The 16,149-nt window shown below is 38.2% G+C and overlaps 1 protein-coding gene across 6 annotated transcripts in view; it reads left to right on the top strand.

Moving 5' to 3' along the window:
- The window catches only part of HS2ST1 (heparan sulfate 2-O-sulfotransferase 1), a 189,237-nt gene that overhangs the window by 33,885 nt on the left and 139,203 nt on the right, over positions 1-16,149 (top strand). The gene's annotated exons all lie outside the window — the stretch shown is intronic.

The raw sequence follows: 16,149 nt of genomic DNA, 5'->3' as shown, positions 1-16,149 counted from the left end.
GTAGGCAGCTGCAGGTAGAATCAATTAGGGGTTGCCCGTTTCAGCCTTTTTAACGTTTTGTTGACCACCTAGATTCAGATATGTTATGCTTTGTAGCAAATAATATTTGGGTAAGGTTCTGCATTGGGATTTTAAGATAAAAATACATTTATTTCAAAATAATGTCTCCATGAATACTTGGTCAGTAGGCTCGCTAAATTGGTTAGTTATACATTATTAAACTAATTATAAATATCTTATACACTTTAAGTAAACAGTATGTATTTAATCCCCCTTCTCTAGGAAATTGATGATAAATTCACTAGTAGGATTGGCTGTGTCAAAGACCTAGTTTGTTTTTTTCTGCTGCTTCTTATGTATGTTGAAAGGCATTTTCAGGCTTCCCCCATGGATATCTTAGTGGAAAATAAAATAGATGAAAAAGGAATACAGTTTTAGGATCAGGGTACAATATAAATTAGAAAGTCAAGACTACAGTAACAGAACACGTTAGAATTCTTGAACATTTGCTAAAGCTGAGCTGGAAAAAATTTTTTTTGAGTTATAATTTACTTATAGTAAAATGTGTAAATCTTAAATGTACAGCTTGAGGATTTGGGGCTGGGAATTTGATTCTGAAAATTTCCTTCTATCTGAAGCCAAAAATAAAAAGCAGTAGTTCCTTGGAGGGGGGAGAATTTTTCCTTGTGCATATTTCTGAAAGAAACTTCTTGCATGGAATCTCATAAAGGGAGTATTGAGTGATGTGGTGGGTTTTACAAAGCTCTTGTCTTACATCATCCTTAGTGAAAGCTAATGTCATTATTCTTAGGTGTAATTTTTATTGGGGGTGAAGGTTTGGGACTTAAATAAGTAATCCTTATTCAAAAATAAAATTTAGAGCATATCAAGAAATGGTTGATATCTCTCTCTCTCTTCTGTATGTTTGTATATATACATACATGCACACACGTTCTCTTATATATGTATGTATAAAGGTTTGTGTAATATTTATTATATATACATATATATATAATTTCACTAAATCTCTTTGTTGATAAGAATTGGGCAAGGAAAGAGCTTGAGTACAATTATTTTGGATTATCAACTAGGAGTGAATTTATTGCTTTAAGAAATAAATACATAAGTAGATAATTTCCTTTTCTGGAAATTCAAAATTTTAAAATTTCCCTTTTGAATCCAAAGTCGTCCCACATTCAGAGGAAAGTAGGCTATTAGAGAATCTGCAGGTAAAGCCAGGATTGTTCTGAGAGAACAGTTCTTTGTCTGATTTAGTGTCCTTAAAGTTCTTTAAAACATAGATGGCCTAGATATTTCTGGCTGGAAGATCGTTTCAAACAAATATTCCCAGTTGGTCATCATGGCTGTAGAAAAATGTCAGTAATGCTCCCATAAAAATCTGGTGTTGAGCACTGTGATCATACTGAAAGAGAATTGGTGGTAAAAGGAAATTTTTTTCCTTCAGATTATCTTCTTGTGATGCCTTTACTTCCAGTCAGTTTCTGTGATCCTACTTTTTGTTCTGCTGTCTTGAGTTATGATTTGGGGAAAAAACAAAACAAAACAAAACTATCCTTGAGGTGGAAAGGATTGGTGTCTTTACAGAGTCCCACAAAGATTTTCCTACTAGGAAAAATACCTTTTTTTTTTTTTGGCGGTATTTTAGTCAAAAATTCTTAAAGAGATGGGAATACCAGACCACCTTATGTGCCTCCTGAGAAATCTGTATGCAGGTCAAGAAGCAACAGTTAGAACTGGACATGGAACAAAAGACTGATTCCAAATTGGGAAAGGAGTATGTAAAGGCTGTATATTGTCACCCTGCTTATTTCACTTATATGCAGAGTACATCATGAGAAATGCTGGGCTGGATGAAACACAAGCTGGAATCAAGATTGCTGGGAGAAATATCAATAACCTCAGATATTCAGATGACACCACCCTTATGGCAGAAAGTGAAGAAGAGCTAAAGAGCCTGTTGATAAAAGTGAAAGAGGAGAGTGAAAAAATTGGCTTAAAGCCCAACATTCAGAAAACGAAGATCATGGCATCCAGTCCCATCACTTCATGGCAAATAGATGGGGAAACAGTGGAAACAGTGGCTGACTTTATTTTTTTGGGCTTCAAAATCACTGCAGATGGTGATTGCAGCCATGAAATTAAAAGACGCTTGCTCCTTGGAAGAAAAGTTGTGACCAACCTAGACAGAGTATTAAAAAGCAGAGATATTACTTTGCCGACAAAGGTCTGTCTAGTCAAAGCTGTGGTTTTTTCCACTAGTCATATATTGATGTGAGAGTTGGACTATAAAGAAAGGGGAGCTCCAAAGAATTGATGCTTTTGAACTATGGTCTTGGAGAAGACTCTTGAGAGTCCCTTGGACTTCAAGGAGATCCAACTGGTCCATCCTAAAGGAAATCAGTCAGAAATATTCCTAAATATTCCTAAAGGAATATTCACTGGAAGGACTGATGCTGAATCTGAAAGTCTAATACTTCGGTCAGTTTATGCGAAGAACTGACTCCTTACAAAAGACCCTGATGCTAGTCAGGATTGAAGGCCGGAGGAGAAGGGGACAACAGAGGATGAAATGGTTGGATGGCATCACTGATTCGATGGACATGAGTTTGAGCAGACCCCGGGAGTTGGTGATGGACAGGGAAGCCTGGTGTGCTGCACTCCTTGAGGTCGAAGAGTTGGACATGACTGAGCAGCTGAACTGAACTGTAGTACTCACCTCCCTTGTAAATTATCCTGTGTTTAGAGTGGTTTATACTGCTGCATGGTTTTTTCTTTTTATGCTTTAAGTAACATTTTCTTGTTAGTTGAGACTTCCCGGATAGCTCAGTTGGTAAAGAATCCTCCTGCAATACAGGAGACCCTGGTTCTATTATTGGATCTGGAAAATCCCCTGGAGAAGGGATAGGCTACACATTCCAGTATTCTTGGGCTTCCCTTGTGGCTCAGCTGGTAAAGAATATGCCTGCAATGTGGGAGACCTGGGTTCGTTCCCTGGGTTGGGAGAAGGGAAAGACTTACCCACTCCAGTGTTTGGCCTGGAGAAATCCATGGACTATATAGTCCTTGCTGCTAAGCTGCTAAGTCGCTTCAGTCCTGTCCGACTCTGTGCAACCCCATAGATGGCAGCCAACCAGGCTCCCCTGTCCCTGGGATTCTCCAGGCAAGAACACTGGAGTGGGTTGCCATTTCCTTCTCCAATGCATGAAAGTGAAGAGTGAAAGTGAAGTCGCTCAGTCGTGTTCGACTCTTCGCCACCCCATGGAATGCAGCCTACCAGGCTCCTCCACCCTTGGGATTTTCCAGGGAGGAGTACTGGAGTGGGGTGCCATTGCCTTCTCTGATACAGTCCTTGGAGTCACTCATATATCTTCACTAATTGAATTTGAGGAATTATTGAATGTATTCAGAAAGTGTAGAATAGAACTTCTCATCCTTGAATCTTTGGACAGTAAAAATGAATTATATATAACTTTGAAATCATTTATGATATTGTCATTTGAAATTACAGATGAATAATGCTGTGAAAAGATCTACCACATTTTGTTTTGTTATGGAAGGGGAGATATTAACCTAAATTAACAAGAGTTGTAGGTTACAAGTTGTATGTACAAAGTGAATCTTTAGGTGATAAACAAATTATGAACATTTATAGTTCAAGTTTTTGAATAAATTTTGTCATCTTAAAAATCAGTGACAAATTGTGAAAGAAAAAGATTCCTGACTTTTATTCAGATGCTTTCCTTGGATTAGATTAATTTGAAAACCGTATAAGGGTAAGTAGTTAATTGGCCCATTTTACAGAGAAGAAAGCATGTCTCTCATTGGATAATGGCCCACAGTCACATACCTAGTAAGTGATGGAATCAAGATTTAAATCTTAATCACTCTGTCATGCTTCTCAAAATTTGTAGAGTTAACGGTATTACGATATGTTACTTCCTACCTTTTTTCTGAGGCTGAATTGTCAAGGTATCTGCTCTTTCATTTACTTTTACTTTCTAACCCCAAAGTTTTTTGTTTTAATGATAAAATCTAGAGGAAATACAAGAAATGTTAAGAGTTAAATATATTACGTTAAAACACCACATCTGTGTATATTAGCTGGGTGACCATGGGCCAAGGTACTAACTGATTTGCACTCACTTTTAAAAAAAATTATAGTAAGGAACTAATAAGGTGCTTCTTATTGGTTTCATATTAATAACTCAGTGTTTGTTGAAAATATTACAAGTATACTATTATTAGAACTGTTGCCTTGAGGATATTAAAGGTTTAAAAATAGGCAACAGCTATTGCCTTCACATTTCTAACTGAAAAATGAAATATTTTGTAAAACCTCTTTGATTGTACTAAACATTCAGGGAAAACAGTTAATATCAGTTCTCTGCAATCTCTTCCAGAAAACAGAAATAGAGGGAATATTTCCTTATTTAATAACGCCAGCATTATCCTAATAACAAGACTAAAGATGTTAAAGGAAAACTGTAGACCAATATCTTAATGAATATTGATGTGAAAATCCTGAAAATATTAGCAAGTTGAATTTAAAAATGTATAGAAAATTGTATGTCATGATCACGTGGGATTTATTCCAGTTGTGCAAGGCTGGTTCAACATTTAAAATGCAATTTATGTAATCTATTACTATTAGTAGGCTAAATGAGAAAAAAATCATATCAAGAATTGCAGAGAAAACTCTTGATAAAAGCCAGTACCCATTCATGATAGAAACTCTCAGCAAACTAGGAATGAGGGAAATTTTCTTTGACAAAGCATATCAGCAAAAATTCCTACAGATAATAGCATATTTACTAGTGAGATAGATGCTTTCCTATTAAGATCAGAAAAAGGACCATGATGATCTGACTACTACTATTCAGCATCATCCTGGAATACCTAGCTAATGTGGTGGGACAGAAAAGGAAATAAAAAATATGCAGATTGAGAAGGAATAAATAAAACATTTACAGATGGTATAATGGTCTATATAGAAAATATCAATCAAGAAAATCTTCTGGAAATAAAAAGTGATTATGACAATGTTGCAGCATATAAGTTTCGTATACAAAAGTTTATTGGTTTCTTATATAGTAACAGTGAACAATTTAAATTTGATGTTAAATAAGCAGTGTCATTTACGTTATCAGAAAAAAGTAGAAAAAAAATTGAAGTAGGTATAAATCTAGCAATTGGAATTTGAAATTAAAAAGTGAACATCATTTACATTAGCAGCCCCAAATTTGAAATTCTTTAAGATCTGTATGAGGGAAAATGATAAAATTCTGATGAAAAAGATCTAAATAAATAGAAAGATATTCTATGTTCATGGTTAGGAAGACTCTGTAGTTAAGGTATCATTTCCTCTTCACTTGATGTTTATTGTTTAGTCACTAAGTCATGTCCAACTCTTCTGTGACCTCATTGACGAAGCCTGTGGGACTGTTCTCTCCATGCAATTTTCCAGGCAAGAATACAGGAATGGGTTGCAATTTCCTTCCCCTTCTTCAGGGGATCTTCCCAACCCATGGGTTGAAGCTTCATTTCCTGCATTGGCAGGTGGGTTCTTTACCACTAAGCCACTTAGATTCAGTGTAATCACAATCTAAATCCCATGAAGTTGTTTTGTGGATATTGACAAACTGATTCTCTGTTTATGTGGAGAGAAGACCCACACTAGCAAACAGTATTAAAGATGAACAAAGTTGGAGGACTGACACTACTGGATTTCAAGACTTACTGTAACGTTGTGGTAACCATGACAATATAGTATTTGGTGAAAAAAATAGATAAGCAAATCAATGAAACAAAATAGCTCAGAAATGGACTCACATAAATGTAGTCAACTGATATTTGAGAAAGGAGCTGAGATATTTCAGTGGAAAAGGACAGTCTTTTCAAAAAACGATGTTGAAACAACAGGATATTCTGATGCCAAAAAAAAAAAAAGTCTGTACACAGATCTTACATCTTTCACAAAGATTACCTCCGTGTAGATCATAGACCTAAATGTTAAGTACAAAACTGTAAAGCTCCCTGAAAATGATAAAGGAGAAAATCTTAGACTACCATAGGTTTGGTGATGGCTTTTTAGAGACAACACCAAAAGCATAATCTATGAAAGAAAAAATTGAGAATTTGGACCTAACTAAAATGAAAAACTAATGGTCTGTGAAAGATACTGTTAAGAGATTGAAAAGACAGTTTTTGCAAAGCGCATATATGATAATGACTGGTACCCAAAATATACTAAAAACCTTTAAAATTCAACAACAAGCAAATGAGCAATTCAGTTCAGTCGCTCAGTCGTGTCTGACTCTGCAACCCCATGAACCGCAGTACACCAGGCCTCCCTGTCCATCACCAACTCCCGGAGTCCACTCAAACCCATGTCCATTGTGTCAGTGATGCCATCCAACCATCTCATCCTCTGTCGTCCCCTTCTCCTCCTACCCTCAATCTTTCCCAGCATCAGGGTCTTTTCAAATGAGTCAGCTCTCCGCATCAGGTGGCCAAAGTATTGGAGTTTCACCATCAACATCAGTCCCTCCAACGAACACCTAGGACTGATCTCCTTTAGGATGGACCAGTTGGATCTCCTTGCAGACCAAGGGACTCTCAAGAGTCTTCTCAAACACCACAGTTCAAAAGCATCAATTCTTCTGTGCTCAGCTTTCCTTTATAGTCCAACTCTCACATCCATATATGACTACTGGAAAAACCATAGCCTTGACTAGACAGACCTTTGTTGGCAATGCATTTTACATTTAATATGCTTTTTAATATGCTATCTAGGTTGGTCATAACTTTCCTTCCAAGGTGCAAGTGTCTTTTAATTTCATGGCTGCAATCACCATCCACAGTGATTTTGGAGCCCAGCAACCCAATACTAAATGAAAAAATTTTCTAAATGATTTTCTCATCAAAAAAGATGTACAAATGACAAGCAGATGAAAAGATGCTTAACAGCATATATCATTGCTTCTGCTGCTAAGTCACTTCAGTTGTGTCCAACTCTGTGCAACCCAATAGACGGCACCCCACCACGCTCTGCCATCCCTGTAATTCTCCAGGGAAGAATACTGGAGTGGTTTGCCATTTCCTTCTCCAGTGCAGGAAAGTGAAAAGTGAGAATGAAGTTGCTCAGTCGTGTCTGACTCTTAGCAACCCCAGAGACTGCAGCCTACCAGGCTCCTCCATCCATGGGATTTTCCAGGCAAGAGTACTGGAGTGGGTTGCCATTGCCTTCTCTGCATATGTCATTAGGAATTTGTAAATTATAAGAAACGTTCACCACTATAAACCTATTAGAATTATTAAAATTCAAAACAGTGACAGTAGGACTTTGCTGGTGGTACAGTGGATAAGAATCCACCTGCCAGTTCAGGGGACATGGGTTTGATCCCTGATCTGGGAAGATTCCACATGCCATGGAGCAACTAAGCCCATGCACCACCACTACTGAGCCCATGCTCTAGAACCTGCAAGCTGCTACTACTGAAGCCAGTGCACCTAGAGCCTGTGCTCTGCAACAGGAGAAGCCACTGTGGTGAGAAGCCCTCACACTGTAAGGAAGAGGAAACCCCACTTGCTGCAACTAAGGAAAGCCTGTGCACAGCAACAAAGACTCAGTGCAGCCAAAAAGAAAAAAGAAAAAGAAAACCACTGACAACAGCCAATGTTGGTGAGGATATGGAGCAAGAGGAACTCTCATTTATTGCTAGTGAGAATGCAAAATGGTACAGACATTTTGAAGGGCACTTTGGTGCTTTCTTACAAAACTAAACATATGTACTCTTATCATATGATCGGGTAATCACACTCTGGTATTTAACCCAGATATGTTGAAAACTTAGGTCTACACAAAAACCTGCATATGATTGTTTATAACAACTTTATTAGTTAAAACTTAGAAGCAACCAAAATGTCCTTCAATAAGTGAAAGGAAAAACAAACTGTGGTACATCTACCTAATGGAATATTGCATAATATTCCATTATACAGTATAAAAAGAAATCAGCTATCAAGCCATGAGAAGACATGGAGAAACCTTATATTTAGCATAAAATTTTGGTTAATTAAAAATAATCTCCCTGGACTGTACAAGCTACACAGTGAACCGTGGGTAAATCCAACAGTGTGAAAAGTAGTGAAAGTGTTAGTTGCTCAATCGTATCCAACTCTTTGCGACCCCATGGATGGTAGCCCGCCAGGCTCCTCTTTTCGTGGAATTCTCTAGGCAAGAATGCTGGAATGGGTAGCCATTTGATTCTCCAGGGGATCTTCCTGACCCAGGGTTGGAACTCAGTTCTGCTTTGCAAGGAAATTCTTTACCATCTGAGCCGCCAGGGAGGCCCAAATCCAACAGTGTAAATGATTCTTAAAAATGTAATGTTGAATGTAAGAAAGCAAGGAAGAATTCTTAAAATGTGGTGAAATTGTACTATGTTGTCTTAGGATGGGTTCATGGATGGTAAAACTAAAGAAAGCCAGGCAGTTATTATTAAAAATCAGGATACATTTTATCTCTAGAGAAGGGAGATATAAGGAGGAACACTTGAAAGGATTCTGTGGTACTATTTCCCACTTTGGTGGTGTATTACACAGTTGTTCATAACACTTTACATTATACATATGGTTTTTCTTGAGATACATATTTTTTATTGAAGTGAAATTTCCAATTATTCATTTTAAAGTATACAATTCAGTAGTATTTAGTGTGTTTATAATGTGCAACCAACAGCTCTCTCTCAAAATTATTTTATCTCATAAAAACACCCCATAAAAACATATCCATTAAGTGATTACTCCTCATGCACCCCTTTTGCCCAAACCCCTTGTAACCTGCAATCTGATTTTTGTCTCTCTGCATTTGCCCATTCTGAATATAAAGAAAATTCATAAAAAAGAATCACACAGTATGTGACCTTATCTGCCAGACTTCTTTCACTTATCAAGTTTTTGAGATTTATCGAAGTTGTGACATGTATCCACACTTCATTCCTTTTTATAGCTGAGTAATATTCCCTTGTATATACATACCACAATTTGTTGATCCATTAATTCATTGAGGAGCATCTGGCTTTCTACTCAGATAATTTTATATTTAATAAATATATTAAGTTTATAACTGATATAAACATTTGAAACTTTTAGTTTTCCACACTATACTGTATGTATGATATGTATGACAATGAAAAAGTAAGGAAAGGAAAAAGATCTTATTGAGACCATATTACTGTATCATCAATATATAAAGATATAAAGATGAATTAAGCATAAACTTTGCTTCCAAGATGTTTATATGTAATTAAGCATGTAGCATTTTATTGTAGAATTACAAAAGCAGTAACCTAATAGTGCACATTTTAAAGAATTAAGGCTCAAAAAAGATCTTCACGACCCAGATAATCACGATGGTGTGATCACTTACCTAGAGCCAGATATCCTGGACTGTGAAGTCAAGTGGGCCTTAGAAAGCATCACTGTGAACAAAGCTAGTGGAGGTGATGGAATTCCAGTTGAGCTATTTCAAATCCTGAAAGATGATGCTGTGAAAGTGCTGCTCTCAATATGCCAGCAAATTTGGAAAACTCAGCAATGGCCACAGGACTGGAAAATGTCGGTTTTCATTGCAATCCCAAAGAAAGTCAATGCCAAAGAATGCTCAAACTACTGCACAATTGCACTCATCTCCCACACTAGTAAAGTAATGCTCAAATTTCTCCAAGCCAGGCTTCAGCAATATGTGAACCGTGAACTTCCAGATGTTCAAGCTGGTTTTAGAAACGGCAGAGGAACCAGAGATCAAATTGCCAACATCCACTGGATCATTGAAAAAGCAAGAGAGTTCCAGAGAAACATCTATTTCTGCTTTATTGACTATGCCAAAGCCTTTGACTGTGTGGATCACAATAAACTGTGGAGAATTCTGAAAGAGATGGGAATACCAAACCACCTGACCTACCTCTTGAGAAACGTATATGCAGGTCAGGAAGCAACAGTTAGAACTGGACATGGAACAACAGACTGGTTCCAAATAGGAAAAGGAGTACATCAAGGCTATATACTGTTACCCTGCTTATTTAACTTCTGTGCAGAGTACATCATGAGAAACGCTGGGCTGGAAGAAGCACAAGCTGGAATCCAGATTGCCGGGAGAAATATCAGTAACCTCAGATACTCAGATGACACCACCCTTATGGCAGAAAGTGAAGAGGAACTAAAAAGCCTCTTGATGAAAGAGGAGAGTGAAAAAGTTGGCTTAAAGCTCAACATTCAGAAAATGAAGATCATGGCATCTGGTCCCATCACTTCATGGCAAGTAGAAGGGGAAACAGTGGAAACAGTGTCAGACTTTATTTTTCTGGGCTCCAAAATCACTGCAGATGGTGATTGCAGCCATGAAATTAAAAGACGCTTACTCCTTGGAAAGGAAGTTATGACCAACCTAGATAGCATATTGAAAAGCAGAGACGTTACTTTATCAACAAAGCTCCATCTAGTCAAGGCTATGGTTTTTCCAGTAGTCATGTATGGATGTGAGAGTTGGACTATAAAGAATGCTGAGTGCTGAAGAATTGATGCTTTTGAACTGTGGTGTTGGAGAAGACTCTTGAGAGTCCCTTGGACTGCAAGGAGATCCAACCAGTCCATTTTAAAGGAGATCAGTCCTGGGATTTCTTTGGAAGGAATGATGCTGAAGCTGAAACTCCAGTACTTTGGCCACCTCATGCAAAGAGTTGACTCATTGGAAAAGACTCTGATGCTGGGAGGGATTGGGGGCAGGAGGAGAAGGGAACGACAGAGGATGAGATGGCTGGATGGCATCACTGACTTGATGGACGTGAGTCTGAGTGGACTCCGGGAGATGGTGAGGGACAGGGAGGCCTGGTGTGCTGCGATTCATGGGGTTGCAAAGAGTCAGACATGACTGAGCAACTGAACTGAACTGATATTTTTTTTTGCCAGAAAATGAGAAAAATTGTGTTTACTAAATCCTAAGACAAAGTATCTTTTAAAATACTCTTCAATAAATTTGTATTTTTTTTTTTAGTAATGAAAAAGTAACCGTTGATTCAGCGCCAGCCTGAGTGTATATATTGATATATATGTACAAGCTATATAGTGGTGCTACTGCTTATTCACTTCAGTCGTGTCCAACTCTGTGCGACCCCATAGACGGCAGTCCACCAGGCTCCTCCATCCCTGGGATTCTCCAGGCAAGAATACTGGAGTGGGTTGCCATTTCCTTCTCCAATGCACGAAAGTGAAAAGTGAAAGTGAAGTCGCTCAGTTGTGTCCGACCCTCAGCGATTCCATGGACTGCAGCCCACCAGGCTCCTCCGTCCATGGGATTTTCCAGGGAGGAGTACCAGAGTGGGGTGCCATTGCCTTCTCCGATATTGAGTTCAGTATATTCATTTTTTATTGAAATATAAATGACATATCATATCAGTTTCTGTGTATGTCAGTGATTTGATATTTATATATATTTTCAAAATGGTGACTCTGGTCAATCTAGTTACCACTTGTCATCATACAAAGTTGCTACAGTATTATTGACTGTATTCCTTATGGTGTACTCCATATTTCCATGATTTATTTGTTTATAACTGAAAGTTTATACTGCCAATCCCCTTTACCTACTTCACCCCTTCCCCAACTCCCTATCCTGTAGTAAATAGCAGTTTACTTTCTGTACCTGTAAGTCTGTTTCAGTTTGATTTTGTTATTTATGTCACCTTCAATTTCTTAGAATTTTCCAGATACAGCTCTTTCACCTCCTTTGGTTAAATTCATTTCTCAGTGTTTTGTTCTTTTTGATGCTGTTGTATATATGATATTCTTAATTTCTCTTTGTGGTATCTTGTTATTAGTGTATAGAAATGCAACGGGCTTCTGTATATTAACTTTGTATCCTGCAGCTTCGCTGAATTCATTTATTAGTTCTAATAGTTGTTTTGTTGGAGTTCTTAGTGTTTTCTATATATGTTGTATCATGTCATCTACAAAACATAAACAGTTTTCCTTCTTCATTTCCAATTTTCCTGCTTAATTGCTGTGGCTGACACTTCCGGATTTATGTTGAATAAAAGTGACAGGAGTGGCCATCCTTGTTCTCAGTCTTAGAGGAAATGCTTTCAGCATTTCACCATTGAGCATGAAAGTAGCTGTGAGTTTGTCGTATATGGCTTTTATTATGTTGAGGTTACTTTGTTGAGAATTTTTATCATGAATGGATGGTGAATTTTGTCAAAAGCTTTTTTGTACCTGTTGAGATGATAATATGAATTTTATTCTTTACCTTGTTAATGTGGTATATATCGCATTGAATGATTTGAGGATGTTGAGCCATTCTTACATCCCTGAAACAAATCCCGCTGGATCATGGTATATGATTCTTTTACTGTATTGTTGAATTTGGTTTGCTAATATTACATTGAGAGTTTTTGCTTCTGTGTTTATCAGTGATATTGGCCTGTAATTTCCCTTTCTCATGGTGTCTTTGTCTGGTTTTGATATCAGGGTAATGCTGACCTTTGAAAATGAGGTGGTAAACATTCATTCCTCTTCCATTTTTAGGGAATAATTTAAGAAGGATACATATTAACTCTTCTTTAGTGTTTGGTAGAGTTCACCTGTGGACTGCCTGGTCCTGAACTTTTTTGTTGGGAATTTTTAAATTACTCATTACTCAGTTTCATTGCTGGTAATTGATTTATTCAGGTTATATATATGTATATATATATATATTTTTTTTTCTTTTTTAAATGATTCAGTCTTGGAAGATTGTCTGTTTCTATACATTTATCCATTTCTTTAGGTTGTCCAGTTCATTGGGATATGACTGTGACTAGCAGTCTCTTACGAGTTTTTGTATTTCTGTGGTATCAGTTGTAACTTCTCCTCTTTCACTTCTGATTTTATTTGTTTGGATCCTTCTTTTCTCACCTGGGGAGCTGGGGTGTGTTGCATCCAACACTGGAGCTCTACAGTTTCATTGATGTGGCGAGATAGTGCTACATCACTACAGGGAATATTTCCACACACCCCCTCCACCCCCCAACCTCTCCAGCTGAAGCTTTTAGATTTGAAAAACTACTTTTCTTCTCATACAGTCTTGGCACCTTTTAAAACTGCTATTTCACTGTGTTTCGGGGCATGAGAGCCTTTTAAGGGGAGAGTTTCAGTTTCCTATAGCACTTTGGGACCCTGGATGTCAGCATCTGGTTTTCTAAGCCAGACATTTTAGAAGTTTGTCTATCTGGTATAGATCCCAGCAATTGGGGTGCCTGATGTGGTGTGCCAACCCTTCACCTCTCCGGGGGAAGTGCCCACCTAATGAGATCCCTTATTGCTGTGTGTAGCCACAGATGAAAGGGTTTTGGCAAGAGTGTTTCTGTGCTGCTCTTACCCATCTTGATGTGGTCCTCTCTATCCTTTCTTGTAGCATAGGTGTTCATCTAGTTCTCAATTTCTTTTCATAGAGTATCAATCCATATGTATGTACTCAGTCACTTCAGTCATGTCTGACTCTTTGTGACCCTGTAGACTGTAGCCTGCCAGGCTTCTCTGTCCATGGGGATTCTCCAAGTAAGAATAGTGAAGTGAGTTGTCATGCCCTTCTCCCCCAGATCTTCCCGACCCAGGGATCGAACCCACGTCTCTTATGTCTCCTGCTTTGGCAGGCAGGCTCTTTACCACTAGCGCCACTTGGTTATGTGTGTAGGAGGAAGTAAGTTCAGGCTGTTCCCACGTCACCATCTTGAACCCCCAGTCTGTTGCTTTTATTGTTACATGGTTAGTAGGAGAGATATGAATAGTAATATCTTAATATATAGAGGATGAGAAACTCTACCGTGTGCTTAAAGCTGCTTTTTACTTTCACACTAGAACCCCTTTGGAATGCCATATATTTGTAGTATTACCGATAGTGTTTGTAAAGTACTAAATGAACTAAATAGCTAAGGTTCTGTGAGTCTGGGTCATATTTTAATAGATTCCCTTAATCTCAGTCTCATTGCAAAAAGAATTGTATATATTCTTCAGTGATACAGTAAGATAATGTAAAAAGGAAATTTGGGTAACTGGAGCATAAAGAATATAAGTAGTTATAAGGATGAAATGAATATTCAAAAATGTATGCCGTGATATGCAACCTTAAAAGACTCAGAAAAAAGAATTAAAAGCCCCGAGTTTCCTAATGGCCAATGAAAAGAGGGATTAATGTTTAAAGAGAAGTGGTGGTTTTCTTTTTTACCAAAAAATACTTAAGGGTCTTAAATAGTTGAGATGAGTGCCTAAATTATAACAGCTACTTGTTCTGTAGAAGAGGATTATGAAATCACGCATTGCTAAATGTCATAAGTTTTGTAGTTTCAGTTTTTTAAAAATTGGGGTATAGTTGTTTTATACTGTTGTGTCAGTTTCTGCTGTAGAACAAAGTGAATAAATCATATGTATACATATCTCCAGGCTTCCCTTCATCTGGTAAAGCATCTGCCTGCAATGCAGGAGACCCCAGTTTGATTCCTGGGTCGGGAAGAAGGGATAGGCTACCCACTCCAGTGTTCTTGGGCTTCCCTGGTGGCTCAGGAGGTAAAGAATCCGCCTGCAATGTGAGAGACCTGGGTTTGATCCCTGGTTTGGGAAGATCCCCTGGAGGAGGGCATGGCCACCCACTCCAGTATTCTTACCTTGAGAATCCCCAAGGACAGAGGAGCCTGGTGGGCTGCAGTCTATGGGTTGCAAAGAGTTGAACAACACTGTGTGACTAAGCATAGCACAGCGTACATATATCCATGCTTTCCTTGGTTCTAGTGGTAAACAATCTACCTGCTAACACAGGAGACAAGAGATGCGGATTTGAGCCCTGAGAGGGCATGGTAACTTACTTCACTGTTCTTTGCCTGGAGAGTCTTATGCACAGAGGAGCCTGATGGGCTACCGTCCATAGGGTCGCAAAGAGTCAGACAAGAAGCTACTGAGCATGCACATACATATATCCCCTGTTTTTTGGATTTCCTTCCCATTTAGGTCACCACAGAGCTTTGAAGAGTTCTCTGTGGTATACAGTAAGTTCTTATTAGCTATTTGTCTTATACACAATGGTGTATATATGTCAGTCCAATCTCCCAGTTCATCCCACTGTGCCCTTCCACTTGGTATCCATAAGTTTGTTCTCTATGTCTGTGTCTCTATGTCTGCTTTGCAAATAAGATCATCTATTAGTATATGTAGTTTCACTTTTAAAATGAAGATATATTTTTTATTGTGGGTCACTCTGACATCTCATATTGGTTCTTTATGTTATGCTGTCCAATATTGTTTTTAAGCTACTTGTTTTATGCTAAACCTATTGTATTTTTGTGAATACCAAAACCATCTCTCATGATTCACAGTTTTTCAGTTCAGTTGGGGTTGTTATTGTTGAAGATGGAGGCTTCAAGAGACTGTTCTAACTTGTGCCTTCTTATTTTGGAGAATTTCCTTCTGCTTGCCAATGACTCTAATCTTAGCCTCTTTATCCATTGTGTGGTCTGTGCTAGGTACTCCTTTAACATTTTCAGGCTTTTTCTTGTTCTTTCAGCTCACTCTGTTTGCTGGCTTATCTCTGCTTGGCTCCTTACTGCTCAGCAGTTCCCACTTGAGGCATGGCATTTCTCCCTGAACCTGTGAATCTCCCAGGGGTCTTTCCCTGAGGAAGGCGCCTTAGTACCTAGTTTAACATCTGTGGCTTTCCAAAATAGCTCCTTACTGCCCTCTTCTGGCTGTGGCTTTTGTTTGTCATTGAGCGTGTTTTAGTTTTTAATCCTTAGAATTTTAGCAATATTTTGGATAGATTAGTGGTTCTCGAGATTAGTTGCACATTAGAATCACTTTGGAAAGTTTTTAGAAAAAAGTACCAGTTCCTGGGCTTCACTTGTGAAGATTTTGGTTTAATTGATTTTGAGGGTGTGTTTGGCAGGGCTGGGTGTTGGTGTTTCTGGATTTTGTTTCTAATTCTTTAAATCAGTCATTTTTGGCACCAGGGACTGATTTTGTGGAAGACAATTTTTCCACAGACTGAGATGGGGTTTAGGGATGGTGTGGATGGTTTCGAGATGATTCAAGTGCATACATTTATTT

Source organism: Bos javanicus, chromosome 3, assembly GCF_032452875.1.
Source record: "Bos javanicus breed banteng chromosome 3, ARS-OSU_banteng_1.0, whole genome shotgun sequence".
Taxonomy (NCBI): Eukaryota; Metazoa; Chordata; class Mammalia; order Artiodactyla; family Bovidae; genus Bos; species Bos javanicus.
The sequence above is the reverse complement of the archived record's forward strand: the minus strand, read 5'-3'. Positions and strand labels throughout refer to the sequence as shown.